This window comes from Enhydra lutris, unplaced genomic scaffold, assembly GCF_002288905.1.
Source record: "Enhydra lutris kenyoni isolate GAN:26980312 unplaced genomic scaffold, ASM228890v2 scaffoldscaffold65, whole genome shotgun sequence".
In the NCBI taxonomy this organism is placed as follows: Eukaryota; Metazoa; Chordata; class Mammalia; order Carnivora; family Mustelidae; genus Enhydra; species Enhydra lutris.
In genome coordinates this window covers 7166787-7194667 of record NW_019154149.1, presented here as the reverse complement: position 1 = coordinate 7194667, position 27881 = coordinate 7166787, and positions in this window count along the sequence as shown.

Here is a 27881-nt window from a genome sequence, read left to right as displayed (position 1 = left end):
CTTCTCCCTCTCCTCTCCTCCGTGCTTGTGCTGTCTCTGTGCCAAATAAATAAATCAAATATTAAAAAAAAGATTTAAGACAATGTTATGAATGGTGTAAATCCCATTTTTGCCAACGTGTTTGTGTTTGTTCTTTATAATTCTGTAGCTTTCCATTTGTTTCTTTTTAGAGGGAGGTGCATTGGGGCGCCTGGGAGGCTCAGTGGGTTAAAGCCTCTGCCTTCGGCTCGGGTGATGATCCCAGGGTCCTGGGATCGAGCCCCGCATTGGGCTCTCTGCTCAGCAGGGAGCCTGCTTCCTCCTCTCTCTCTCTGCCTGCCTCTCTGCCTACTTGTAATCTCTGTCTGTCGAATAAATAAATAAATAAATAAATAAATCTTAAAAAAAAAAGGGAGGTGCATTGTTTGAATCATCAGAGGAAAAAGGTCATTTAAATTTTAAAAAAAAATGACATGAAGATAAGACCATGCTCTTCCCACCCCACAGTGCTGCCCAGCTACTTTGGTGCCAAGGAGAAACCAAACCTTGATGAGTGCATTGACAGGGGAGGGTGGGTGGGAAAGGAAGGTCGGCTATAACTTCGAGGAGAGAATTAGAGACAATAGACTCATTGTCTCCTGTAGACCATTTTCCTTGCTTGGTACACGTTGGAAAGAGGGGCACGGAGCTGGTAGTATGGGCTTTGTACCTTGAAATCAGGTGCAGAGCATGAAATGAGCACGCGTGCCCACGGCCAGAGGAGTGTATGGTGGTTAAGGACACTTCTGGAGTTGGGTAACTTGGGGGCGGATCCGAATTCCCGCCTTACTGACCGATGCCTCACCCTGACTCAACCTTTATTTCCTCCTGTCTAAAGTGGGAGAATCATTTGGACCCAGCAAATTCACCGTGAGGACTCGAGGAGCAAATGGCCTGCTGATATCTAGGAGGCATTGGGTTTGTGTCCTATTCACCTCGTGTCCTATTTGTACCAAACCCCTGCGCCCCGCCCCTCAGGATGGAGAATAAAGGGGAGCAGGGGAATAATGCCTACTCTAACTCCAGCCGCGTTTTCCTGGGTCTTGTGTCTAGGCAGTGGAGAGCCAGGCAAGGAAGGTGGGGAGTGAGTCAGCCCCGATTCTCTTTGTGTGGCTGGAACAAGTGTGGGAGGGAAGCCGTGTCCCCGCCTGCCCACCGCCCCTCGAGCAGCCGCTGTGCAGCAAGAGTGGGAAATAAAGAAGATGGCAAGGCCGGGATGTACGACACAAGCCAGCTGGGCAACGGTGGCAGGGAGCAGCCGTGAAGGGTCCTAATGTTTTGTGCAGAGCTTGATGGGATGAGTCTGTGTCTCCCCAAATCGCATTCCTCCAGCTCTCTAGAAGCCTGGGCGGCTCATCAGGCTGAAGTGGATTTTATTGTTGTGGATGCTGTTAGCCACAGAACTCGGAGGGTGCAGAGGCGGGAGGATTGTTGTGTTCCCCCTCTGCACTGTCGAACGTTGTGAGTCGTGATAAAGAGGTTATCAGCGTGAGTGAGGACCCCTCCCCCACCTCTTTCCAGAACAGCATATTGAGGTGTGGAGTGTGCTGGGCTCTAGGAATATGGACAGGACCGCACCCCTTGATCTGCCCTGGAGGAGCATTCGAGCAGGGGAACCAGGCGGGGGCCGGGCAATTCGAGTGCCCTGTGCGTGGGGGGTCCCCCAAAAGGAGCAGTGGCAATACCCATTTACTTCCCACTGAAGGCATTAGCTGGTTCCTGAAGGAGATCAAGGAGTTGGCCCATGGCAAAGGCCTTGAAACAGGTGACCAGCAAGTGACAACCGGGTCATAGTAACCTAGATATGTCCGGATGCCAGGAGGGACACTATCGATGCAAGACAGTGAGCCAAATGAGTGTCCTTGTTGAGGCTAAGGGCGGTAAGAGTCTGTCTTCTTAACTTAGGGCATTCAGGCTCCCATGACACACTCCCCCGCGCCTGGCCTGTCTCCCCTTCCAACCTCATTGCCCTGATTTGGCCCCTCTTCTATTCCCCATCCTATTCTATCCGCATCACCAAACATGCCTTTCCAGGTATAGTCCCATTCTCCGGAATGCTCTTCCCCACATCTGTCTTTGGCATAGTCCAATCAACTGGTTACGGTCAAATTCCTCCTCAAATAAACCAGATCTTTTCCTTCCCCTTTATGCCCAGGATACTTAATACTTCTGTTAAGATCTTGACATAACCTGTAGCCAGGTGTTGAAAACACAAGCTTGGGCGTGTTTTCACCAGTCTAACCAGACTTAGAAACACCACCTGTGTGACCTTAGGTAAATCTACTAATGCTTTGAGCCCTGTTTCATCCTCTGTATCCTAGAAATAACAATATATCTACTTACTAGAGTTATTTTTAGGATGATATGAGGTATTACATGTAAGTAATAGTACCTGAGGTAGAATAAGCACTCAATAAATTATAACTATTTTTTTAATAAAGCCCTGTAACCCCCACTCTAAGTTAGGAGCAACTAGAAGTCAGGGACTATTATTAAACTCTGTACTTCTCTTTAGTTTAGTGACTAACAAATAGTAGGTGCTCAGTAAAGTTTGATCAGACCTTGAGTCATTATCTTGAAGATACCGGGGCAATCCTGGGATACTCCAAAATTCAGGCTGCTGATCTAGGACATATACATAACCCTAACTGTATAAGACCCATACATTGCCTACACTTACCAAACAGCCCCCTGAGTTGAGGAAACCCCCCTTGAGGGTTGAGTGGGGGCAGGTATATGTTTGAAAAGTCTTTTTTTTTTCAGGCCATGAGTGGAATACTTGGAATTAAACTAGTCTTACATAAGTGGAACTAATAGAATAATTAGGGCGAGAGATCATCATAAGCCCCTCGTTCCCTAGAACGAGATCATGTGAATTGCCCATGAGCAGGTTAAAGGAGGGCTCTAGACTTCTAGAAGAGATGAGAAAGGAAAACGAGCCACTGAGATCTGCTGGGAACAGCCCATGGAACCCCTGGGGAGGGGGCAGACATGGAGGGGCAACCCGGTGCTTCTGCTGAGAACCCTAGGGGACCTTGGTGGGGAAGCAGGTGGGGGCCGATGCTGCTGTCATTTTAAATACGACCTGAGTTCTCTCAGTGGGCCTGTGTTGGATGGGAGGAGACAAACAAGAGAGGGACAACCACTGCCATGTGCTGTGACTAGTCACACTGATTAGTCTTCAACTCCCTGGAATAGACTTTCCATACTGTTCTCCGTTCTGATTCCTTCTTACTTCTCCACTCTTGTTTTGCCTTTGCCTTGTTTTGTTGTCTATTCCGTTTTACCTGCTGTTGAAGTTGATACATCTCTGTGAACCACACCAAATCTTTTTTGGAAGGATGTAAAACATAAATAAATAATATATTGTTTTTAGATATACGATCTCATTTGATGCTCACAACAGTCCTATGACTTAGATATGATGGTCTTCAGAGAGTATGCGGTTTGGGAAAGATCTTCTGACTCCAAGCCCAGTGCACTTTCTACCCACAAATGACCTGTTGAGCCCTTTCAGTGTGCCAGTGACATTGGGCAAGGCTCTGGGGATTGGGAGTTGACTTGGCACCAAGCACATTCTCTCAGGAGGAAAGCGTTGCCATCAACACTGATATACAGGTGGGGAAACTGAGGCTCATTGGACTTGCACCTAACAGAGGTAGGGAGCTCACTGGTGAGAGTGCAGGAGGCCACATCCTGCCACCCACTCTGTCTGCTGTTCTTCAAGTCCCGTGGGTCTGTAATAACAACACTAATAAGAGCTTACATGCCTTAAACACCTACCAGGTGCCAGGTACCCAGACTAAATCCTTGAATTTCATGATCTCATTTAATCCTCATAATAATCCTCCAAGGGGGGCCCTATCATGCTCCCTTTTCTCACTTCATTCCCTCTCCCTGTGTGATCTCATTAATACCCACAGCTAGTTAGTATTGATCCTCAGATGGATGATAAATGCTTTAATCCAGCCCAGACTTCTCTGAGCATGCCAGACCAGTATTTCCAATCGCCTACTTGATTTCTTATTTACTTGTGCATGCATTTGGCAAATATTTATTGAGCACCTACTGTATACTCAGCATGGTTCTAGGTGCTGAAGACTATAATAATATATAAAATAGACAAAAATCCCTTCCTTGTGGAGCTTATATCCTGGTGAGACAAGCACAAGTGAGAAAATAAGGAAAATATCTAGGTAGTAAGAAGAGCTAAGGTAAAAAAGCAGAGAAGAGAATGTGAAATGTTGGAGGAGTGTTGACATTTTAGGTAGGGTGGAGACAGAAGGCCTCATTGATGTAGTACTTGAGTAAAGGAAGTGAAGGAGGGAGGGAGGTAAGAGAGGCCTCTAAAACACCTCCAAATCAGCATGTTTCAAACCCAATCCCCCATTACCCCCTCCCAAGACCTAATCCTTTTCCAGTGGTCTCAATCTCAGGAAATGGTCCCACTATCTATCTGGTTAGTCAAGCCAGAAACAGAGACATAAGCCCCTGACTCCACACTTTCTCCCTCCCCATACCTTGGTTACCATATCCAATCCATCACCAGATTCTGCTGATTCTACCTCCTAAACGCTTCTCTGGAGGCACTGTGCATTTCCCCATCTCCATTGTCATCACTGTGAGCCAAGCCACCATCATCTGTCACCTGGACCAATGTAATGGCCTCCTGCTTCTACTCTGGCTCCCACCTAATTCATTGTCCCCCCAGCAGCCAGAATGACTTTTAAAAACTCAGATCTGGGGGTGCCTGTGTGGCTTCATTGGTTAAGCATCCAACTCTTGATTTCACCTCAGGTCTCTATCTTAGGGTCATGAGTTGAAGCCCTGTGTCGGGCTCCACGCTGGGCATGGAGCCTACTTTAAAAAATTTGTTTAAACAAATAAATAAGTAATAAAATTCTAATCTGATAATGTATTGACCTTGCTTAAAGCTTCCCATGGCATTGGATGGCTTTTATTGGTAGGACGAAGACCAAACTCATGACCCATATGTGATATGACACCCATCTCTCCAGCCTCGTTTTCCACCAGTATTGCCTCCCACACACAAACACACACCAACCATGCTAGCTTTATTTGAGAATCTTAAACAAGGCATGTTCTTGCCATGAAAAGGTCTTTTAACATGCTTCTCCTCCTTCTTGTAATGTCCTTCTTCACCTGTCTCAAGCAGAACTCTCTTGCTTAGTTACTACCCACTCCACGGCCCAGTCTCCTCTGATCTTGATGACATCACATTTGCCCTTTCTGGCACTTCTGCTCATATAATTTTACACCAATATGTCTATTTGATTGTTGTCTATCTGCCCCACCGAATTGTTGACTCTGCGAGGATGGGGGTTTATGTGCTCACCATTGCATCCTTGGCGTCTGGAACATTGCTTAATACTTAAGCAGGTGCTCAACAAATGTTTGTTGAGTGAATGAAAGAACAAATGAATGAATCACCATTTCAGAGATGAGAAACGGAGGCTCAGAGAGGTAAAGTATGTCACTCAAGGCCACACAGCTGGTTGCTGGCAGAGCTGGGACTTGAGTCTAAATCTCTCAGATCCCATCTCCCATATTTTTTCTCCTTCTTCTTCCTGGCTTTTGAGTTTTATGTCTTTAACTTCACGAGTTACATGTGAATACATTCGTGCTGTAAAAATTCAGACCAGAAAGATTCATAGAGAATACGTAGAAAGCCCCAGGCCTTGCCCCTCCTGAGAAGTACCATGTCTACACTGCAGTTTCTGTATCTCCAAGGCTCCTTTGCTGCTTGTACTGAACGCCTATGTATCTGCATCTGTACCTACATCTCTGTTATACACACACACAGATGCACAGATAGGCATAGTTTTACTGAGTTTTGTTTCTCACATTGATGGATCATACTAGGTGCATCCTTCTGAGATTTCTTTGATTAAATTAACATTATGTCTAGAGACCTTTTGATGTCAGTACATCAGCCTAGCACACTTCCTTGAGAATGTGAAATGGTACTGAAAATGTACAAGTGCCATTAAGTCATTATTTTGTTATCAAAACAGAGTCAGGTAATAGCATTTTAGTGTGCTTGCTCTGCTGTGTGTTGCTGTGCTACATTTGAGGGACCCACAGATGAGGAGGACAGTGCTTGTCTGTATCCTGTCAGCATGAAGCTAGGAGGCACGAGACAGTGTGGCGGACTCAGGGCAACGGAAGTAGCTTTGGATTATCAGCTCCTAAATACAAAGGCAAATGTGGGAGAGGCAGAGCATGGGAGATGGGTAGGGGCTAGATCATGTGGGGCCTTATTTATCATGTTAAAAGGAGTGTGGACCTTATCCCGAGGGCACAGGAAGCCAGGTAAGGATTATAGGTTAGGAGTGCATTGGCTGTCAGTAACAGAAAGTGTACTAATACACTTTTTTCTCAAATATAAAAAGAGGTCTAAAGACAGGCAGTTGCTGGTTTTGGTTCAGAGGCTCCACAACATTCTTGGAGCCCAGGCTCTATCTTCATTATTTATCATTGTGACCGTGTTGGCTTTCACCCTCATGCTTTTGCCACAGAGTCACAAGATGGCCACCATGGCTCCAGGCATCGTGTGTGTGCTCCTTCAAGATAGTTAAGAGGGGAAAAGAGATGGTCTGTTCTCAGGAAAGTGAAAATTTCCCGAGGGCATCTAGCAGACTGAAGCTTGTAACTGTGGCTAGAATTGTGTTATATGGCCACCCAAACTTCACAGAAGCCTGGAAGAATTAGAATTAAGTTTTTCTAGCTTCGGTAACAAGGACGCAACATGATCGGGAATGGATATTTAGGTACCCAGCCAAAATGATTTGCTTAACAGCAGGATTTTACGTGGGGAATTGGCAGAAAATAACCTATCAGGCACCTCTGCCCCTGTGGAGCCATTATGATTCTAAGAGATTTGTTTGGCAACTCTGAAATGTTGGGAAAATTTTCAGGCCTGAAAAATTGAATTAGCAATCAGTCTCATATGTCTAACCTGACAATATCTGTCAAGAGAGCTCCTGGTGGTGTACGATGAATATATGATGCCCTTTTTAAAGTCAGATATTGCCACTTTCACCTGGGGGAAACTTTCACTTTCACCTGCAGCAGCCCCCAAATTGTAGCTGTTGGCCTAAGGCTGTCTTGGAAAGCCCATCCTGTCAAGACAACAGTTCTACGTCTGCTCAGGAAGGATCTGATTTGAACTGGTTGAACTCATAAGACTGCGTCTGCTGCTGTGCGTCAAGTTTGGGCCAGTCTCGCTTGACTCAGAACCCGCTGCCAGGAAACACCACCTGAATGACAAAGATGAAAACAAACTGGATCCATAACCCATTTTTTTTTCAGTAGATCTAAGTCATAACCCATTTTTTGAAAGGAGAAGGAAAAGAGGAACTGGGAGTTCGAGCTCTGCAGCAATCCCCTCGGCCCCAGCACTCAGCACTCAGATGGTAAGAAAAAGGTACTTCTTCCCACTCTTAACTCTTCCAACAAGTTGGAGGGGCCGAAATATTCATAAATCTGGACCTCTCCTGAGCAAAGATCCTGGTTGGAGTCCATGAAGGGACTACTTTAAAAAATGACTTTCCGTATGTGGTTGGGGACAATAGAATAATTGACAATGTGTTTTGCTCTCTGTGAATAATTTAATAATTTATCCATTTACTCTTGGCCTGGCCTCCCCAGAGCAAACCAGGACAACCCCATCTTGTAAACCAGAATGGAGGTGACTCAGACAAAGTATCCAAAGTTCTAGACTCCTTTAATTACCAACTCCTGCCCCCTCTATAAAGGACATATGGAGGTTTTTGAGTTGCCTTTTTACCGTAATCCTGAGTAGAGAGCATTGGTTAAGGCCATTTTTGCTCTGAGAAATTAACTACCTAAAAAACTATGGAGCTTAATGAAGGACAAGTCCATCCAGACACTCACCTCCATCCGTGCGTGACTCCCAATTTAGACTTCATACGTGACCGTCCTGTTTACGTCAACCAGTGCAATCCTCCTTTCCATGAATTACCCAGTCTAATGCCTACCTGGAGGCCCCCAGTTGCTGTTAAGGCAAGGGTCCCAAACGGCAGGGTCTCCTGGCCCAGTAAGAGCCTGAGAATCTATAATTTAAAGAAGTGCCTCCGATTATTCTCATGTGTAGGCAGGTTTGGAAACTGGTAACCTGGAGGTCGTTCAGGAAAACTGGAAAGACATGATGTGGTACAAACTAAATTTCTTCCAGAGGGATTACTCACCACGGAATCATCCAGACACGAGTACACCTCAGTCCTGCAGCCACCTGTCCATTTATCCAGCAGATCCTCTAGGCAAAAACGATGTTTTACAGAGTAGGTTGGGATAAGATTGACTTCTGCTGCAGAGTGATAGGGAAACTAACAGATCTTAAGGAGGAGAGTGATATCATCAGATTCATCAAATCACTCTCACATCTTCTACTGTCCCAAACTGAGGCTGATTCCCAGTTCTTCTCAAGGTCTTCTGGATGGTAAAACCTGTTGCCATCTTCCCTTAAGTAAATGCATGTGTACATATCCACTCATCTGACAAATATTTATTAAGTATTTACTACGTGTTAGATATTTTACCGGGTTCCAGAGATACAGTGATGAAGAAGCTAGGCAAGAATCCTGTTCTCAGGGAGCTTTCCTTGTTTTTGCCTACCACCCTGTGTTGCCACATTCCTATAAAAACTGAGAAAGATCCCAACATCCACAAGAGAAGTGTAATTGTGCAAGTGAGCTCTGGTACCTGGTCCAGTAGATTTGAGGGTGAGTAAACTAGAAGGGGTCAGCATGTCTAGAAACCAGCCTCTGAAATCACATGTGCTAGCCTGATTCTTAAGATGATGTGGTTAGCATGGTAGAGACTGCTAGTTGTTACCCAATATTTCTTCATTCCTTGTTTTATCAAACAATATTTTGCTGGGCACATGACCATCCAGAATGAAGACTGTATTTCCAGCATCCACTACAGAGCTAGCTTTGGCCATAGATTAAATTTTGGCTATTGGAATGTGAGTAGAAGTAATGTGGGCAGTATCTGGGTTGTTGCCTTAAGTGGAAAAGACATTCATTATCCTACCCTTATTCCCCTCCCCACTGGCTAGACATCATGGTGAACCATCTTTGACCATACAGATAGAGTAATATCCTAAGGATGGCAGAATACTATGGTAGAAGAAACCCGGCTCCTGGATAAGTCAATGAGCAGGGTCACTATACCAGTCTCGGGTTACCTCTTTCCAGATGGTTAAGTGAGAGAGAAGTCAACTTCCATCTTGTTTAAGTTACTCTTATCTTGGGTTTCTGTTACAGCAACAGAACCTATATCCTAATTAATCTATGTACAATAATAAACTCATTAGTTACCTGAGTGATGATAGATTCAGTGGATTGGTGAAGGCAAAACTTATATGATAGTTGAAAAACATGGAAGAAGCAAGGAAGTAGAGATGGTGGATACAGGCACTCTTGCAAGAAGGTCATCTGTAAGAGCAGGGACAGCTAGGGCAGTAGCTATAAAGGATGTTAGGTGGAGAGAAGAATTTGGTCTTGGTGGTATGACAATGAGAAATTTGATCATGTTTCCAAGATTATTGGAAGGCTCCAACAGAGAACACGAGATGGCAATTTAGAAGGAGTCCAGGGAATTGATGGAAAGGAGTCCCTAAGCAGTCAGAAAGGTTGAGCTCCAAAGCCCAGGTTAGGAAAAGGAGAGCCAGTTCTTTGGAAAGGGAACTGATAAGGAAAAGATGAGTGGGGGAACAAGTGAGCAGAGGGCTGCTCAGGAATCCAATGGACAAATAACGATCTTAAGTAAGTGTGGTTGTTTCCAAAGAGTATGAATGTTTGTGGAAGCAATTCTTACCATCTGAAACTCCTCATGGGAGAAATCTCTAGCTCTCTGATGCTGTCTTACACAATCCTACGATGTACTTGCAGAGAAGATACTATAATTATGCCCATTTTACAGATGTGGAAACTGATGCCCCAAGAGGTAAAGTGGTCAATGGAAGGGCACACATACAGCTAGTGGAAGAGCCGTGACTTGAACTGAGGTCTATACACTTCTCAAATGTGTGATCTTTTTGCCTCAGCTTTAAGAATGGGTAAGATTTCAATGCAAATTTCAATCTTGAAATGAAGTGTAAGTAGACAGAAGAACCGCAAGTGCGAGCAGACAGTAGATCTGAACAGTTCTATTTGTTTTAAAGATCTTTTTATTTATTTGAGAGAGAGAGAGAGAGAGAGAGCAGGGGGAGGGACAAAGGGAGAGAGAGAGAAAGTCTTAAGCAGCTGCGCATGAGCACAGAGCCTGAGGCGGGGCTCCATCTCACCACCTTGAGATCACGACCTGGGCTGAAACCAAGAGTCCTACGGTTAACTGACTGTGCCACCCAGGCGCCCCTGAACAGTTCCATTGATGAGTTTCACTGACTGACCCTTCTAGAGCACTTCCTCCAGCGACAATAGAATACCCATTTTGTTGAGGACACATGAAATGTGAAACAAGGATAAACCATATTCTGGACTACACAATGAGTCTCAGTACATTCAGATGGTTTCAAATGATACAAAGTGTGTCCTCTAATCACTAGAATTAAATTAAAAAATCAGTGATGGAAAGATCTCTTGAAAACGCTAAATATTTAGACACTAAATAACATTTTTAAACGAACCGTGGGTTAAAGAGAACTCAGTGCAATTAGAAAGTAGTTGGAAGGGGCGCCTGGGTGCCTCAGTGAGTTAAAGCCTCTGCCTTCTGTTCAGGTCATGATCCCAGAATCCTGGGATTGAGCCCCGCATCAGGCTCTCTCTGCCGAGCAGAGAGCCTGCTTCCTCCTCTCTCTCTCTGCCTGCCTCTCTGCCTGCTTGTGATCTTTGTCTGTCAAATAAATAAATAAAATCTTTAAAAAAAAGAAAGTAGTTTGAATTGTGCACATGAAAACATAACATTTAAAAGTCTGCAGGAAGCTGCTCTTAAAAAAATAGCTGTGGTGGGGGGAGAAGTACTTATGGGGAAGAAAAGGTCTCAAATTGGTGTCCTCAGTTTCTTCCTTAAGAGACTAGAAAAAAAAAAAAAAAAGAACAGCGAGGGGTGCCTGGGTGGCTCAGTGGGTTAAGCCTCTGCCTTCTGTTCTGATCATAATCTCAGGATCCTGGGATCGAGCCCCGTATCAGGCTCTCTGCTCAGTGGGGAGTCTGCTTCCTCCTCTCTCTCTGCCTGCCTCTCTGTCTGTTTATGATCTCTGTCTGTCAAATAGATAAATAAAATCTTAAAAAAAAAAAAAGAGCAGCGAGCTTAAACTCCACAGAAGAGGCAAATATGTCAATAGAACTGAAGAGAGAAAGAATTGGCAAACTTTTCTTTAAAGGACCGGGTAGTAAATATTCCAGTACTTACAGTGTCTGTTCCAACCACTGTTGTTTTGGCACAGAAACAGCCACAGACAATATTTAAATGAATGAGACCTGTATGTGTTCCAATAAAACTTTATTCACAGACACTGAAATGTGAATTTCATAGAAGTTTCATATTTTTCTTTTTCTTTTTTCAACCATTTAAAAATGTAAAAACCATGCTTAACTCGAAGGCCATATGAAAACAAACAAACTAGAAACATTTGTTGAAGGCACGTGGGATAATTCACATCTCCACAGAGACTTAAATATAGCACATTCGCTTGGAGGAATTTTAGGTGAGACCTCCAAAATACTAGGTAATGAGAAGGGTGGGAGAGAATGGGAGGAATCACTGACTGATGGGGTGGCCATAGGGAATGACTTGGAGAAAACACCTTCTTCTTGCCATATGGGTCAACGGAATTGAACAAGAGGAGAGGAGGAAGGGTGACAGGTCGGTTTGGGAAGGCTCTTTATGAGGCATTAAGGAAAACCCTTTCCCCAACCATAACCCTAACCCCATGGAGCTGTCAGAAGCAAGGCTTTGTGACGATGAAGCCACCACCTAGGCTGGAGCAGTGCCTTGATAACCAAAGGTGAAGGGTAAGGTTCCTCATTGCTCTTTGGAAGGTACATATAGGGAAGGTAGGAGGCCGGGGGTAAACCACTGGGAAATATCAACGTAGCCCAGATATGGACCAACCAACCTCAAGTGCTCAGGAAAGGAGGAAGAGAATGACCCCGTGTCAATGCAGGTGCAGAGACAGTGGCAAAGTCAGACGACCCCACCCACATTCCTCTTTGTCCCCACTGTCCCCACCCCACTGTCACCCAAGACCCCTACTCTGTTCCCACCTGGCACAAACGTCCTCCTCAGCCTGCACCCCTTCTTAGGAATCCTCCTTCCCACCCAGTCTCCATCTTTTTCCCCCAAATGCCATCTGTGCTCACCCTGGAGCCCCTCCAGGTGCAGAAGACAACCAAGCAAGTAGAGAGTACTGTCTGAAATGTACTCTGAAATGTCTATCACTTGCTCAAGAAACCACAAGTGAGAAACAAGGCCAACAATATTGTCCATTACCACATCTTGAATAAGGAACAGAATCAGAACCAAGAGATCCTGGAGAACTCCACCAATCCAAGTAAATCCCCATGCATAATGAGGCTCAGAGACCTAGAACCGTCTGTTGCTTCTCCAGAGGAAGACTGTGGAGAAATGGTTAACCTTGTAGAGACGGAATCTTAACACCTATGCGGAATACCAGTAGTGATGATCAAAGTAAAATCAGTAAGATTGGGAAAGAGAAGTGTTTCTTCTTGTTTCTTCTTCTTCTCCTTCTTCTTCTTCTTCTTCTTCTCCCCCTCTCTTGAAGGGGGAGAAAGAGAACGCGCGCATGTACACAGGGAGGGGACAGAGAAAGAGGGAGAGAGGGAATCTTAAGCAGTCTCCACACGGCGCTCTATCTCACAACCCTGAGGTCATGACCTGAGCCGAAATCAAGAGTCGGACGCTTAACTGACTGAGCCACCAGGAGCACCCCCCATTTTTTTAAGAGATGTGTTTCTCTTTCTCTGTGAATTCTCTATGGGAGGGAGGGAAGGAAGGGAAGGAGCAGGTGAGTGAAAAGTAAGGAATGTGGGGTCCTGCAGGGCTGGGGGCCAGATCAGCAGGTCCATGGTCAGGCACACTGGAGCCAGAGAGAAAGGACAAGGTCAGGGCTGGGCATGGGAGGCAAATTTCTTCAACACTTCATCCCTTGGGCCAACAGGAAAAAGGACTTGGTGTTTCTGTGTTTGTGTGTGTTGAGGGGAGGGCCCAGACGGGTTGAAGTGTGATGCATGTGGGATGGCAATGTGACAACGACACTCTTCCCCCAAAAGATGATAAAATCACCTCCCAGCCACTTACCTCATATGTTGTACCCCACTGGGTGCTGTAAGCAACTAAACGCCCTTGGGACCAAAAACTCCACCCCACAGGAAGTCACTGACAGCACCCCCCACACTATGACAATGGTGTCTGGAGGCCACACACCCCATACGAATTAGGAAACTTTCTTTTTTCTTTTTGTTATGGAAGTATAATTAATATGCAATATTATATTAGTTTCAGGTGTTTAACATATTGATTCAATGAACTATGCGTTACACAGTGTCACCATCTGTCACTGTACAATGTTATTACAATATTATTGACTATGTTCCTATGCTGTACCTATCATCCCTGTGACTCATTTATTTTGTAACTGGAAATTTGCACCTTTTAATTCCCTTTACCTATTTCACCCACCCCCCCAACCCACCTCCCCTCTGGCAACCACCAGTTCATTCTTATATTTAAGAATCTTCTTGGGGGGCGCCTGGGTGGCTCAGATGGTGAAGCTTCTGCCTTCTGCTCGGGTCATGATCTCCAGGTCGTGGGATCGAGTCCCACGTTGGGCTCCCAGCTCAGCGGGAACTCTGCTTCTTCCTCTCCTTCTGCCGCTCCCCCTGCTTGTGCTCGCTCTCTCTCTGTCTATGTCTCTCTCTCTCAAATGAATTTTTAAAAAAGAGTCTGTTTGGGCTTTGCTTGTTTGTTTGTTTGTTTTGTTTTTTAGATTCCACATATAAGTGAAATCATACGCTATTTGTCTTTCTCTGACTGATTTCACTTAGCGTAATACCCTCTATGTCCATCTATGTTGTTGCAAATGGCAAGATCTCATTCTTGTTATGGCTGTGTAATATTTCATATATGTTTATACACACATATATATACAAACACACATCACACCGCATCTTTTTTATCTATCCATCTATCAGTGGACCTTGGGCTGTCATCTGTATGTCTTCTTTGTGAAAATGTCTATTCAGGTCCTCTGCTTTTTGTGTAATTGGACTGGGTTTTTTTGTGTGTGTGTGTTGAGTTGTAGAAGTTCTTTATATATTTTTGATCTTAACCCCTTCTTGGATATACATTTGTGAATATTTTCTCCCATTCAGTAAGTTGCCTTTTTTCTTTTGTGACTGGTTTCCTTTGCTGTGCAAAAGCTTTTTACTTTGGTGTGGTCCAATAGTTTATGTTTGCTTTTGTTTTAGGGCACTTTCTGATTAAGAAGCTTGGGATGGAGCAGTGGCCTACCAAGGGTAGGGTAGTGAAAGCCACCTACCCCAAGTGCAGGCAATAAAAGGGAACGTTGTGTACAGAGAATTATTTTTTAGATTTTATTTATTTATTTGACAGACAGAGATAATAAGCAGGCAGAGAGGCAGGCAGAGAAAAAGGCTCCCTGCTGAGCAGAGAGCCTGATGTGGGGCTTATCTCAGGACTCTGGGATCATGACCGGAGCCGAAGGCAGAGGCTTTAACCCACCGAGCCACCCATGCGCCCCTACAGAGAATTTTAATACTAGAGTTCAAATGAGTAACAGCTGGTCTTATTTTTATTAGTAGACGTACACAATATTCCAAAATTTACCGTGGGAAGTCCCAGTCCCCTAGAGTAGCTTAGACAGCCTTGAAAAAGTGGAATGACATAGGAAGAGTCACTTGCCAGATATCAAAGCTCACTCCAAAGCGGTAGTGATAATGACAGTGTGGTACTGGCCGCGGGATAGAGACATTTATCAATGGAGCAGAATAGAGAGGGCAGAAACGGGCTCATACAAATGAGCCCGAGTGAGTTTTGATCAAGGTACAAAAGCAATTCAACACCATTTTCAACTTATGATATTGGAACGATTGGACATCTATAGACAAAAAAATATTAGTATCTACCTAAATGTCACACCTTATGCAGACACTAACTCAAATGACTCCCAAACTTGATTATAAAATGTAAAATGATCAAACTTCCAGAAAGAGAGCACAACAGAAAATGTTTGGACCCTTTTTTTTCTTTTTTCTTTTTTTTCAATTAATTAATTTTTTCTTTTTTTTCAATTAATTAATTTTTTTTTCAATTAATTAATTTTTCTTTTCAATTTTTTTTCTTTTTTCTTTTTTTTCAATTAATTAATTTTTTAAAATTTCTTTTCAATGTTCCAGAATTCATTGTTAATCAAGCTGTTCTAGATTGGATACCTAAAGCACAACCTGTAAGAGGCGGAGGGGTCAAGGCCTCATTAAAACTAAAAAGCCCTGTTCTGGAAAAGACCTCCATTAAGGAAAGGAAAAAAAAAAAAAAACCACAAGCTACAGCCTGGGAGGAAGTGTTTTGGCAAACCACATATCTGCCAAAGGACTACTATCTAGAACCTTTCTCAGAACCCACCAGTAATAAAAATAACAACAAAAATCCAATTAGAAAATGGCCTGTTATGGAAACAGTTCAAGTGTGCTCAGTAGCCGCTGGTGAGAGACTAAGCCACATGCAGAAAAAGTGCTTTTTCAAGGACACATTTCTTTAGTTCTCTAGTGAGAAGGACCTTTCAGCCAACAAACGCAAATGTGCTTACAGGCATAGTGAGCCTTTGAACTCAGGACTGGCATTGTACATGTTAATAGATCTCTTTATGTAGGCAAAGTGGTGTCTCTTGAGCACCCACTACTTGTACATATTTGAATTTCTAAATTCATTTTTAAGTTTATATAGACGTTCATTTTCATGAGTGAATGAATAGATCTAAAAACAAATTCTGAAGAATGTTTCTTTTTTTTCCCAAAGGAAAGGGAGGAAAAAGGAAGTGCTTCAGATTCTAGGTGAAATGTTGGTATTCCCTAGCAGAGTTCCCTTTGGTCATCAGTGAGGATATGGGACATATTTATTTGAAAATTAATATTTAGGGGTTCCTGGGTGGCTCAGTCGTTAAGCGTCGGGCTTCGGCTCAGGTCATGATCCCAGGGTCCTGGGATGGAGTCCCACATCAGGTTCCCTGCTTGGCAGGAAGCCTGCTTCTCCCTCTCCCACTCCCCTTGCTTGTGTTCCCTCTCTCGCTGTCTCTCTCACTGTGTCAAATAAATAAACAAAATCCTCAAAAAAATTAAAATGAAATTAATTTTTAACACCAAATGGAGGCAGGGACTCTGAGAGGGCAGTCAAGGGCCCTAAGGCCTAGTTCAGGCTTGACCACCAACTCCTGGTGTGATCTTGACGAAATCCCATCCCCTTGCCAGGCTTGCATTTCCCTTCTGTAAGAGGAGGGCTTTGGACTAGAATATGACATCTCTGGCTCTCCCATAGAATTCTATGAATATGTGTGTGTGTGTGTGTGTGTGTGTGTGTGTGTTTCCTTCCATTTATCTATTTCAGAGAATAAAAATGCTTTAGCGGCTCAGGGTTTATAACCCAAGCTGTTACATTTAATCTCTGCACAACTAAAGAAACATTCTTTCCTGTATGTTTAGATACAAGTAAAAGAAAAGACTGAATAAATTCCATGGTCAATTACATGGTCAGTGAATCACAAGAGTAGAAGCCCTCGGAATTTTGCAGCTAGTGCTAGATAAAAAGGATGTTGCTGAGAAGAGCTTTAGCAAGTAGTTTCCCTATTTACTGAAACCTGGCAGGTGTTGCTAATATTTGGGACAAAAATAGCACAGATTATTTAATTTAACAGCCCCTATGGAAATCAGATTCTGGGATTTCATGGACTTTCTAGATTTTGAAATCATCATCTATGACATGCCGCCATGTCTGTCTTGGTTTAGGTCTGGCCCTGAGTTATTAGAAGGGCTAGCGACTCTGAACTAGGTGGCCGTGAGGGGTTGTGACTTAGACAGTGCAGTGCTGGTGGAGTTCTTATTCCTGACAGATGCTTTCCAGAAGCTCTCTAAGGGCCTAGGTCTAAGTATGTAAGAAATCGACTCAGTCCTTTAAGATTCCTTCCCTGAAAAGAACTTCTGAGAGTGCTTCCAGAGACCATCTTGGAGAAGGAGCCCCGGCCTCTGTCAGGAGTCTGCTCTGATTCCTTTGGGTTAGTGCTCAAGCTGAAATTCTGGGTCCTGGGTCAAGGGGCATAAGAACCCAGTGTGCTGGTGACTTTACTTCAGTGTGCACAGAGAGTGTGGTATGGATATGAGAAGAATAAGGTTCTGATGACATGCCAGGAATCAAATGGGTACAAGTCCAGAGCCGGCTTATATAAACAGCACCTTATATAAATACACAGGATTGGAAGGTGAACCTGTCTAGAAATCAGTGTCTCCTTCACTCTATTGTCTAAATGCAGGAAATGAAAGTAGAAGTTGGTACTTACTCAGTGATCAGAATTAGCTTTCTTTAATTCTTTAATTCTAAGTGGCAATCCCAGTGTAATATATATATATATATACACATATATATATATACGTCATATAATATTACAGATAATAATACATATATAATATATATTATATATACCCACTATATATAATAAATATATATCTTTATTTCTATATAAAATATCATCATATATGTATTTCATATATCACATATGTATTTCATATTTCATATATATCCTATATATAAATAATTGGGCCTACTACCTTCACAGAATAACAGCCAGGAAGGCTATGTTGGATGACGGAATCAGGACCTGACAATGCCAGCTAGACTGAGAAGCTGAATTAAATAATAAGAAATTTAAGGCGAGTCGACAGTGCAGTGTGCTTGTCCGCGGACTTCTGGACGGGTGAAACTTGCTCTCTAGAGTGGGGAAGGGAGTTCTACACCGCTCTGTGCTGGTCAGACCCCACCCAGGGGTCTGTGTGTGTTCAACTCTGGCCACTACACGGGGCTGGTGGATGGAAAAGTATATATTGCAAATGTCTGTGAAGAGACACCAGAGTGCTGAAGGGGAACTAAGAACCAAAAGAGTCGAGAGGAGTGAGAATGAGCAGCCTGGAAATGAAGAACCTTAGAGCCCAGGGCTGCCTTGGAACAAATGCGGAGTAGACTCTTTAAGTCCAGCTAGGAGGAGTGGGTGGGAAGTACAACACAGAAGAGTGAGTAAGACCGTCCCCAGCAGGGGACTTGTTGCCCCACGTGGTTGCGATTTATTCATCCCTGAAGATACTCACGCTGGCCATCTACTTGGCAAGGATGCTGAGGAGGAGACTCAAATCTCACATGGTTGTGACCCCGAGGTCCACAGCTTCCGGCATAGGATGCTCCCCAACATGTGGAAATAATAGAGTATCTCCTTGAGGGCATTCCTGTATAGATCTATAGATGTGGAGGTATTTAGTTATATAGATGCATAGATATGTATCTCAGATGTCAAATTCAGCAGAAAAACATGGCGTCCATCATCTACCAGAAAGGACACAGAGATATCCTATGACGTTCCCAGATCCAAAAAAAGGTAGAGTGCTCCTGACTGAGGTCGACACGGTTGCCCATTTTTTAGCAAGAGTGGTCGTGTGCAATGCTCTCTTGGGGGGCGGCTTACCTCCTAGTCTGCTGTGCTGTTTCATAGCCTAGGCCCTTCCATCCTCCCCAAATGAACTGCAACTCAAGTGCTGACAAGCTTGAAGAAAGTGATCAAAAGTAGACTGAAACTCACTGTCGACAAGAATGTTCTTATGTGTGGCTGAGCTGAGGGACATCTGAGAGTTTAGACATTAGGAATTGCCCTGCGTAAACAAGTTCCAATCCCCTGAGAAATTGTCTTTCAACCTCATTTGTCCCTGCGAAACATCCATCAAAGACTTGCTGTGGTTCTGTGTCTTGTCCAGACCTGATAGTGCTAGCTTGCTCACCAGTGAAAACATTCTTTGGATGGAAATGGTCGTTTTTGCTGGTGTCATATGATATTCTAATTTCTGGGGATGACTCTTTAAACGTTTCTATGTCTCTAGGACTTTTCTTTCCCGTCTCCTCCATCCTTTTTCATCCCAAATGAGTTATTTTTCAGTGAATGCGTCTTTACAATGAAGACACAAAAGAGCACTTTGTAAGAATGGTGAAATTCGGGTCCTTTCAGACAAGAAGGGTATGTAGCCTTTTTTTCAGCCTGCAGGGAAGTTGTAGGACAACAGCTGATCTATTTATTGGGACTTAAGCTAGAGCTAGTCTTTTTAGTCTCTATTTTTAGTTAAGTTCTTTACCCTGCTGATTTAAATCTGTCTGAAAGACATGATGAGTAGCGTGCGGTGTGACAACATCTGGAACATGGCAGAAAGTGAGCTGAAAAAGAAAACGACCGGTTCTTCATTCTGTGGCGATGCTACTTAATGAGTGAGCCAACCACTGTGGCTTTCAGACACTGTCGGCCTCACAGGGAACCTTCGAGAATGTCCCATCCTGCCCCCTCATTTTATACCGGAGACCCAGAACAGAACGGACTAAGCTAAGTGCACAAAGGCTAATGCAGTGCAGACCTCAGGTTGCCCAATGGACTGCTAGGTATGCTTTCCACTGCTCCTGACCCCCACCCCCCCATGAAGAAATCATACCTTCGCAATAGAATACAGGCCAATGACTCGATCAAGATTTGTGGCTTGAGTAATAAGCACCACTAGTCCTTAAGTACGTAATGTGTGTTATCTCATTTATTGGGTCACAGCATGTAATAAGGAGTCTGACTCCATTTTTAATGTTTGATGACTGACAGCTTTTATGCCTCACCACTCCCTTCCCATTGTTCCCTGCATCTGGGCCAGCTGATAGGAAAGCTTGGGAGCCCCCTCCTTTAGGGACAGCAGGAGATTCAAACCACACAAGCCCCTGACCACGTGTTCGGGAGCCCTCCCCTCCGCCCATCCCCAACTGCCATAAAACCCTGCCCAGTCTCCTTCCCTTGCTCTCTGACACCATTTTTGGACCAGCTGGCAAAGTCTGCCCTGCTCTCCCTAGAAATCCCCCATTGTGTATATAATAAACCTCTTCACATGGCATAGAGAGGTCAAAATAATGCACAGAGGCCGTGAAGAGGCTTACAAGATTACAGAAACCACTTCTGGAAATAACATCCTGCTAAGATTTCAGCTGAGATCTAAGAACATTCTATGGCTAGTGTGTGCTATTGAAATATAAACAGAAGCTCGAAGATACATCTCTGACTTCTAGTTAAAGTTCTTGCTCAAGATCACCCAGCTAGTAAGTGATGGAGCTGGGACTGAACCCTGGGCACTGGGACTCTGGAATCTACACTCTAAACATTTCAAAACCTCAAGTGTCTTACTGCAAAGCCTGTGCTCTTTCCACTGCAGCGGGGAAGTAAGTCTGGGTTACACGAAGCTCTTGAAAGGCTGGTACATGATAATAACAAAAATAATAATAAACCACGTTGCGTGCTAAGTTTTTAATCTTTATTATAATTCTGTAAAGTCAATACCATCATTATTCCCACTTTACAGGTAAGGAAATCGGAGGCTCAGAGAGGTTAGGAAACATGCCCAAAGTCACACAGCTAGTAAGTAGGGCAGCTGGCTTGGAGAGCTCCGTGGGGAGAGGTACTAGAGGCCATAGTCTGATGTTCATTTGGCACGTGGGCATTTTGGACGCTCACAGGTCTGGAATAATTCAGGTAATATTTTCTATGTGTTGAGTGACAAGCCCTCTGCCTGCATCATCCCACTTACAGCAATGCTACAATGCAAGAACCACTTTCGTCCCCATCTTACAGAAGAGCCACTGGAGTCTCAGAGAGGTGAACAAGGCATGATCAAGGAAAGCCAACTAATGGACAGACCTTGGGAGGAGCTCGATCTGGAGCCCGTCTGGTCACAACGCACGAGCTCTGAAAGGCTTACTCGCTGGCTTTAGAGTTTGAGCCCTGATTCTCTTCTCTGCCCGTGGAAAGGACACAGCACCCAGCGAGGACCTAAGCCCTATGTTCAGGGCTGGAGAGCACGGCCAGCTGCCCTGGCCGGCCCTCCCCCCATCAGCACCTCTTGAACTGGTGCCGCATATGCCTCCTCGGCACCTCCTGTCAGATTCCTTGTCCTTGCTGATTTCAGGGACTGGACTGTCACGGGCGTCGCCATTGCTGCTGTAGCTCCTCAGGCGCCACATGCTGCGAGACCTTGTTATCTCTGGACAGCTCTTTTTGGTATGTCAAGGATTTATTCAGTAGAAGGGGAAGAAGGCGGAGAGGAGAACCTTCTGCTGATCATACTTTGCTGCTCGTGAATAGCCTGGAGTCTGGAGCCCTGGAAATGGAAACCCTCGTACCCAGAAAGGAGAGTGCTGACCGGTCCTGTGGAAAATGGTGGCACCTACAATGGCCTGGGGTTGGGGGGTGGTGTTCCAGAACCTTCCTGAGGGAGCCACAAACTTCTACGAGCAAACTCTCGTGGAAAAATGAAAAATGAACTCAGTTTCTTCAGGTTTCTTCAGCCAAGATTAGCATGTGATTCTCCCTACCTTGCTGTGGAGGAAGTTCGTGTTCTCATAAGTTGGAGACAGGACGAGGGCTTACTTGGACCCACAGAGGAGTGGAGAAGCATCACCTGCGAAGCTATTATTAAACTTCTGTTTTTCCCACCGTGAGAGAATCATAGATGTGGTGGACGGACAAACAACAGGGAGCCTAGGAGTAGTGAAGGCGCTTTGGCCAGATCTGCCACTGAAGAGCAGTGTGACCTTGGACCAGCCCTCTCCTTCCTCTCCTCAGGCCAGTCAAGTCTTCCTCACTGGAACTTCCATCATCTATGGCCTTTTGTTCTTTTCTCTTTTGAAATTTCTTGCAGCTCCAGCATGGTTTGATTTTATTTGAGAAAATGGCAAACTTTCGTCAGGGGTCTCATGGTAGGTGCCAGGCACAGGGCACGTTCCTCAAATAGGACAATAGCCAACGAGCTTGGGAAACACAAAGGCAGGGAGAGTCAGGGCAGGTGTCTCAGAAGAGGTCAGCTGGGCCCTGAAGGATGAGGGGCAGAGGACTAGACTAGACTAGACTAGACTAAATTAGGCTAGAGAGGAACACACTCTTCACCTCATCTGAAATTCTGGAAAGGCTGGAAAGAAGCTGGTTTGTTTCTGGGAACCCGGAGGGAGGTGAGTAGTGGTAAAAAATGAGGCCAGGGATCTAAAGAGCCAAGAACAGATCACGGAGGGCCTTGAATGACTCGTCAGCCGGTTTGGACTTTGTCCTGTGGGCAGCAGAGGTGGCCAACAGAGGTTTTTTTTGGAAGCGGAATTGCATAATAAGATTGTTTTTGCAGGAATATCATTCAGATCTCAGTGTGGAGGATGGCCCGGTGTGGTGAGATACTGGGGGCCTGGAGGTCAGTGCGGACGCTAGTGCTTAAGTTATGTTTCAGACAAAGGACAAGGGCCCTCTGGTGGACAATGATCTCTACCTCCCAATATTCACACCCTTCTGTGATCCCCTCCCCTGGAGTGTAGGCTGGACCTACTGTCTCACTCCTAAGAAGAGAATATGGCAAAGGTGATGGGATATCACTTCCAAGATCAGGTTACAGAAAGACTGTGACTTTCCACACCAGCTGCCATGTTGTGAGCTGCCCTGTGGAGAGGCCCACATGGCAAATAACTGATGTTTCTGGTCAAAAGCCAGCAAGGACCACAGGACCTTTCCACAGCCTCTTCAGTGAGCTGGGAAGTGGATCTTCTGAGGCAGGCCAACAGCCACTTTAGTGACCTCGGAGGCAGATCCTAGCCCAGGGGAGCCTTGGGACAACTGTACTCCCAGCCAACAGCTTGACCGCAGCCTTGTGAGAAACCCCGAGCTAGCTAGGCCATGCCTGGATTCCTAGTGCCCAGAAATGGTGACGTCGTAGGGATCTGTTGCTTTAGGCTACTGACGTTTGGGCTAATTTCTTATGCAAGCCCCAACTAATGCAGGGGGAATGAAGAACGGACGGATTCTGGAAATGTAAGAGGAAGTTGGGTTGGAGTGTGAGGGAAAAAGAAACGTCTAGGCATACATGGGTGCAGTTTAATTAGCATGGAAAGTAGAGTAGAAAGTAAAATGATGAGTTAGTTTGGTTCTGTCCAAGTTTGGGGACCCGTGGGACACTACAGTAAATATATTCAAGAGGCAGGTAGAGCCAAAGGTCTGAGGCTCAGGAAAATCATACGGACTGGGCTTTTGGGGTTATCAGTGCAGAGGTGGCTCAGGAAGTACAGAGACCAAGGCTAGACCTCTGGAGATATTCAACAGTTAAGAGACTGTCCTTTGTCATGAGAAAATTGTTGTTCTGGGGTGCCTGGGTGGCTCAGTGGGTTAAAGCCTCTGCCTTCGGCTCAGGTCATGATCCCAGGGTCCTGGGATCGAGCCCCACATCAGGCTCTCTGCTCCTCGGGGAGCCTGCTTCCTCCTCTCTCTGCCTGCCTCTCTGCCTACTTGTGATTTCTGTCTGTCAAATAAATAAATAAAATCTTTAAAAAAAAAAGAAAAGAAAATTTTTGTTCTGTGTGTGTGTGTGTGTGTGTGTGTATGTATCTTCTTCCAAGCAGTTACCATCCATTCTAAAATATTTTTCCTTCCTTGTCTCTGTTTGGGTCCCATTTCACCTCACTAAAGACTCCAAACGTTACTGGACCTCTCCACCTTTCCTCTGCAAATGGCCCAAGTTCCACGTGCAAATCTGCTGCGGACTTCCCACTAGATTTCAGACGCTTTCACACTCAGCCTAATTTATTCTTTTCAAAGAAATCCTATAAAGTAACGGAGCAGGAGAGTTTGTTACTGGAAGAAATACAGTACATGGAAAGTCTAGAAGATGTCAGGTTGACCCGCAGATCTTTTTCCAGGGGTTGGTGGTGGTGGTGAGAGTGTTTCTAGCTAACCTGCAGAATGTAAACAGAGCCTGCAGACAGACTGACAGACAGCTCTATCAGCCCTGCTGGAGGTGTTGACACCGCTATCCTACCCGGGGTGTGAGCACAGAAACTTGTTACCATGCCAAATTTTGCTGAACTGCTTGGCGCTTTGACATTACAGATATCCTGTTCCTGCACATTGAGACTCATAGAAGAATCTTAAAGTTAGAAGGCGCCTTAGAAGTCTTTTAAAAATAGAGAGCACAGGCTAATTGGGAATGTTTCAAACTATGTACTTGCAAGAAGTCAATGGTAGTTTCATTGAGCAATTACAGAGCAACACAGAATTCTTTTCGATTGCGAAGTATTAGTAGATGGAATTGCCTTTTATTACCATACAAAACCACACTAAATTTGATGGAGCAATAGTTTGTTTGAACTGAAGTGAATATGGAGGCACTTGGGCTGGCTCGGTGGGAAAAGCATGCAACTCTTGATCTCAGGGTTGGAAGTTCGAAGCCCCACATTGGATGCAGAGATTACCATATAACCCCTTAAAGATTTTATTTTTAAGTAATCTCTGCACTCAACGTGGGACTTGAACTCCCAACCCTGAGACCGATAGTCTCATGCTCTACCAACTAAGCTAACCAGGTGCCCTGAAAACAACATATTTAAAAATAAATTAGCTCTTGGGACGCCTGGGTGGCTCAGTCTGTTAAGCATCTGCCTTCAGCTCAGGTGATGATCTCAGGGTCCTGGGATCAAGCCCTGTATCGGGCTCCCTGCTCAGCAGGGAGTCTGCTTCTCCCTCTCCCTCTGCCCCTGCCCCCACTCATGCACTCACTCTCTCTCTCTCTCTCTCTCTCTCTCAAATAAATAAATAAAATCTTTTAAAAAATAAAAATAAATTAGCTTTTAATTAGGTTTTTTTAAACAGGAGCTTTTTTTCCTAATGAAGATTTCCTTTAAGCCACAAAGTATAGTTGAGCATTGGACAGCGCAGGTTTGAACCACATGGATCCACCCACATGTGGATTTATTTTCAGTAAGTACAGTACAGCACTATAAATGTATTTTCTCTCCTTTATAATTTTTTTCATAGCATGTTCTTTTCCCTAGCTTACTTTATTGTAAGAATACAGGATATAACACATAAAACATACAAAATATGTGTTAATGGACTGTGTTTGTCATCAATAAGGCTTCCAGTCAAGAGTAGGCTATTAGTAGTTAAGTTTTGGGGGAGTCAAAAGATACATGTGCATTTTTGACAGCATGCAAAGAGGTGGGGTAGGCACACCGGCCTCCACATTGTATGAAGGTCAACTGTACTCACTTTTTATTTATTTATTATTTTTAGAAAGATTTTACTTATTTATATATATAGAGAGAGAGACAGCAAGAGAGGGAACACAAGCAGGGTGAGAGGGAGAAGGAGAATCAGGCTTCCCACTGAGCAGGGAGCCTGAGGCGGGTTCAGTGCATGGCTCGATCCCAGAACCTCGGGATCATTACCTGAGCCGAAGGCACACGCTCAACTGACTGAGCCACCCAGGCGCCCCGTACTCACTTTTTTTTTTTTTTTAAGATTTTTTGTTTATTTATTTGACAGAGATCACGAGTAGGCAGAGAGGCAGGCAGAGAGAGAGGGAGGAAGCAGGCTCCCTGCTGAGCAGAGAGCCCGATGCGGGCGCCAGGGCTCGATCCCAGGACCCCAAGATCATGACCTGAGCTGAAGGCAGAGGCTTTCACCCACTGAGCCACCCAGGTGCCCCCTGTACTCACTTTCTAAAATGAGTTTTGAGGGGCTCCTGGGTGGCTCAGTCAGTTGAGCATGTGCCTTCGGCTCAGGTCATGATCCTGGGGTCCTGGGATCGAGCCCCGCATCAGGCTTCCTGCTCAGTGGGGAGTCCGCTTCTGCCTCCCCTGGCCTCCTCTGCTCCTGCTCTCTCCCTCACTCTCTCTCAAATAAATAAATAAAATCTTTAAAATAAGTTTTACTTTTTACAATAGTTTTATGGAAAAATTGGGAGGATAATACAGAGAGTTCCCGTGTGTTGCCGTACACAGTTTCCCCAATCATCAACATCTTATATTGGTATGGTACATACCATACAATATTGGTATGGTACATACCAATAACATATCAATATTTGTTATGTTATGATATATATGGTAATAACATATTATGATATATGATATGATATATCATATATTTTTATACATGATAATAAATATATATATGATATTATTCTTCAATAAACTCCACACTTTATTTATATTTCCTCATTTTTTTCCCCTAAAGTCCTTTTACTCTTCCAGGATCCTATCCAGGATACCACATGACATTTATATTGCATTTAGTAGGTTGTGAGGATTTCAGACTCCCCTTGTGTTTGATGACAGCATTGAGGATTGCTGGTCAGGTATTTCGTAGACTATCCCTTAATTAGGATTTAACTGATGTCTTTCTCATTATTAGGCTGATTATAGGTTTGGGGGAGGGAGACCACAGAGGGAAAGTGCCGTCTTCATCACATCACATGGATGATACATACTATCAACATGACTTATCACGGTTGATGTTGACCTTGATCTTCCGGCTGAGGTAGTGTTTGTCAGGTTTCTCCACTGCGAAGTTACTTTTTCCCGCTTTCCATACAATTCTCTTTGAAAGGTAGTCACTTTGAGAAGCCCACCCTTAAGGGATGGGGATTTACTCCACCCCGCTGAAGCCAGGGCTTTTGCATAAGCCCCGACTTTGCAAATAAACTATTTGTTTACAGAAACTCTTTTGATTTCTTCTGCACTGATTTGTCTTTTCCCCTCCCCTCATTTATGTATTAATTATTTATATCAGTATATATACATGGACATTTGTTGTATATTTTGGGTTATAATTCCATACTACTTTATTAACTTTTTTGCTCAAATTGTTCCAGATTTGGTCATTGGGAGCTCTTTTAATTGGCTTCTGTGTCTGACACATCTCCATCACTGTGGTCTGTCCTTCCTTCCTTCCTTGCCTTCCTTCTTACCTTTCTGTACTTTCTGGCACTACAGGATGCTCCAGACTCATTTTGTATATTTCTGGCCCCAGTCCTAGAATCTAGAATCAGTCATTTTCCAGAAGAGTCCTGGTTCTTCTCAAGGAAAAATGGTATTAGGAGCTAAAATCTGGATACTAGGTGTGCTGGTTACTACTGGGATTTCCTTGCCACTAGGCCTTCTTATCAGTTGACAGAGCTAGGTAATATACATATGTATACTAAACTGTATATATACAAGTACTCAATTCCTTTTTTTAAAGATTTTGTTTATTTATTTGAGAGAGAGAGCGAGAGAGCCGAAGGGTGGGGGAAGAGGCAGTGGGAGAGGGAGAAGCAGAATCCGCACTGAGCGGGGAGCCTGACCTGGGGCCTGGGGCTCAATCCCAGGACCCTGAGATCATGATCTGAGCCAAAGGCAGAGGCTTAACTGACTGAGCCACCCAGGCGCCCCTCAATTCCTTTTTATTGCAGAAAAATATTCCATTGTATGGATATATCTCATTTTATTTATCCATTAATCAGTTAAAAGACAATTAGGTTGTTTCTGCTTTTTGACTATTATACATAGTGCTGCTCTGAACAGTAACGTACAGATCTTTGTGTAGATTTTGTGTAGATGTATGTTTTCATTTCTCTTGGTTTTTCCTAGTAGAATTCCCAGGTCATATGGTAACTCAGGGTTTAATTTTTTGAGGAACTGCCAGACTGTTTTTCGAAGTGACTTTACTATTTTATATTCCCACCAGCACTGCATAAGGAATCCAATTTCTCGGCATCCTC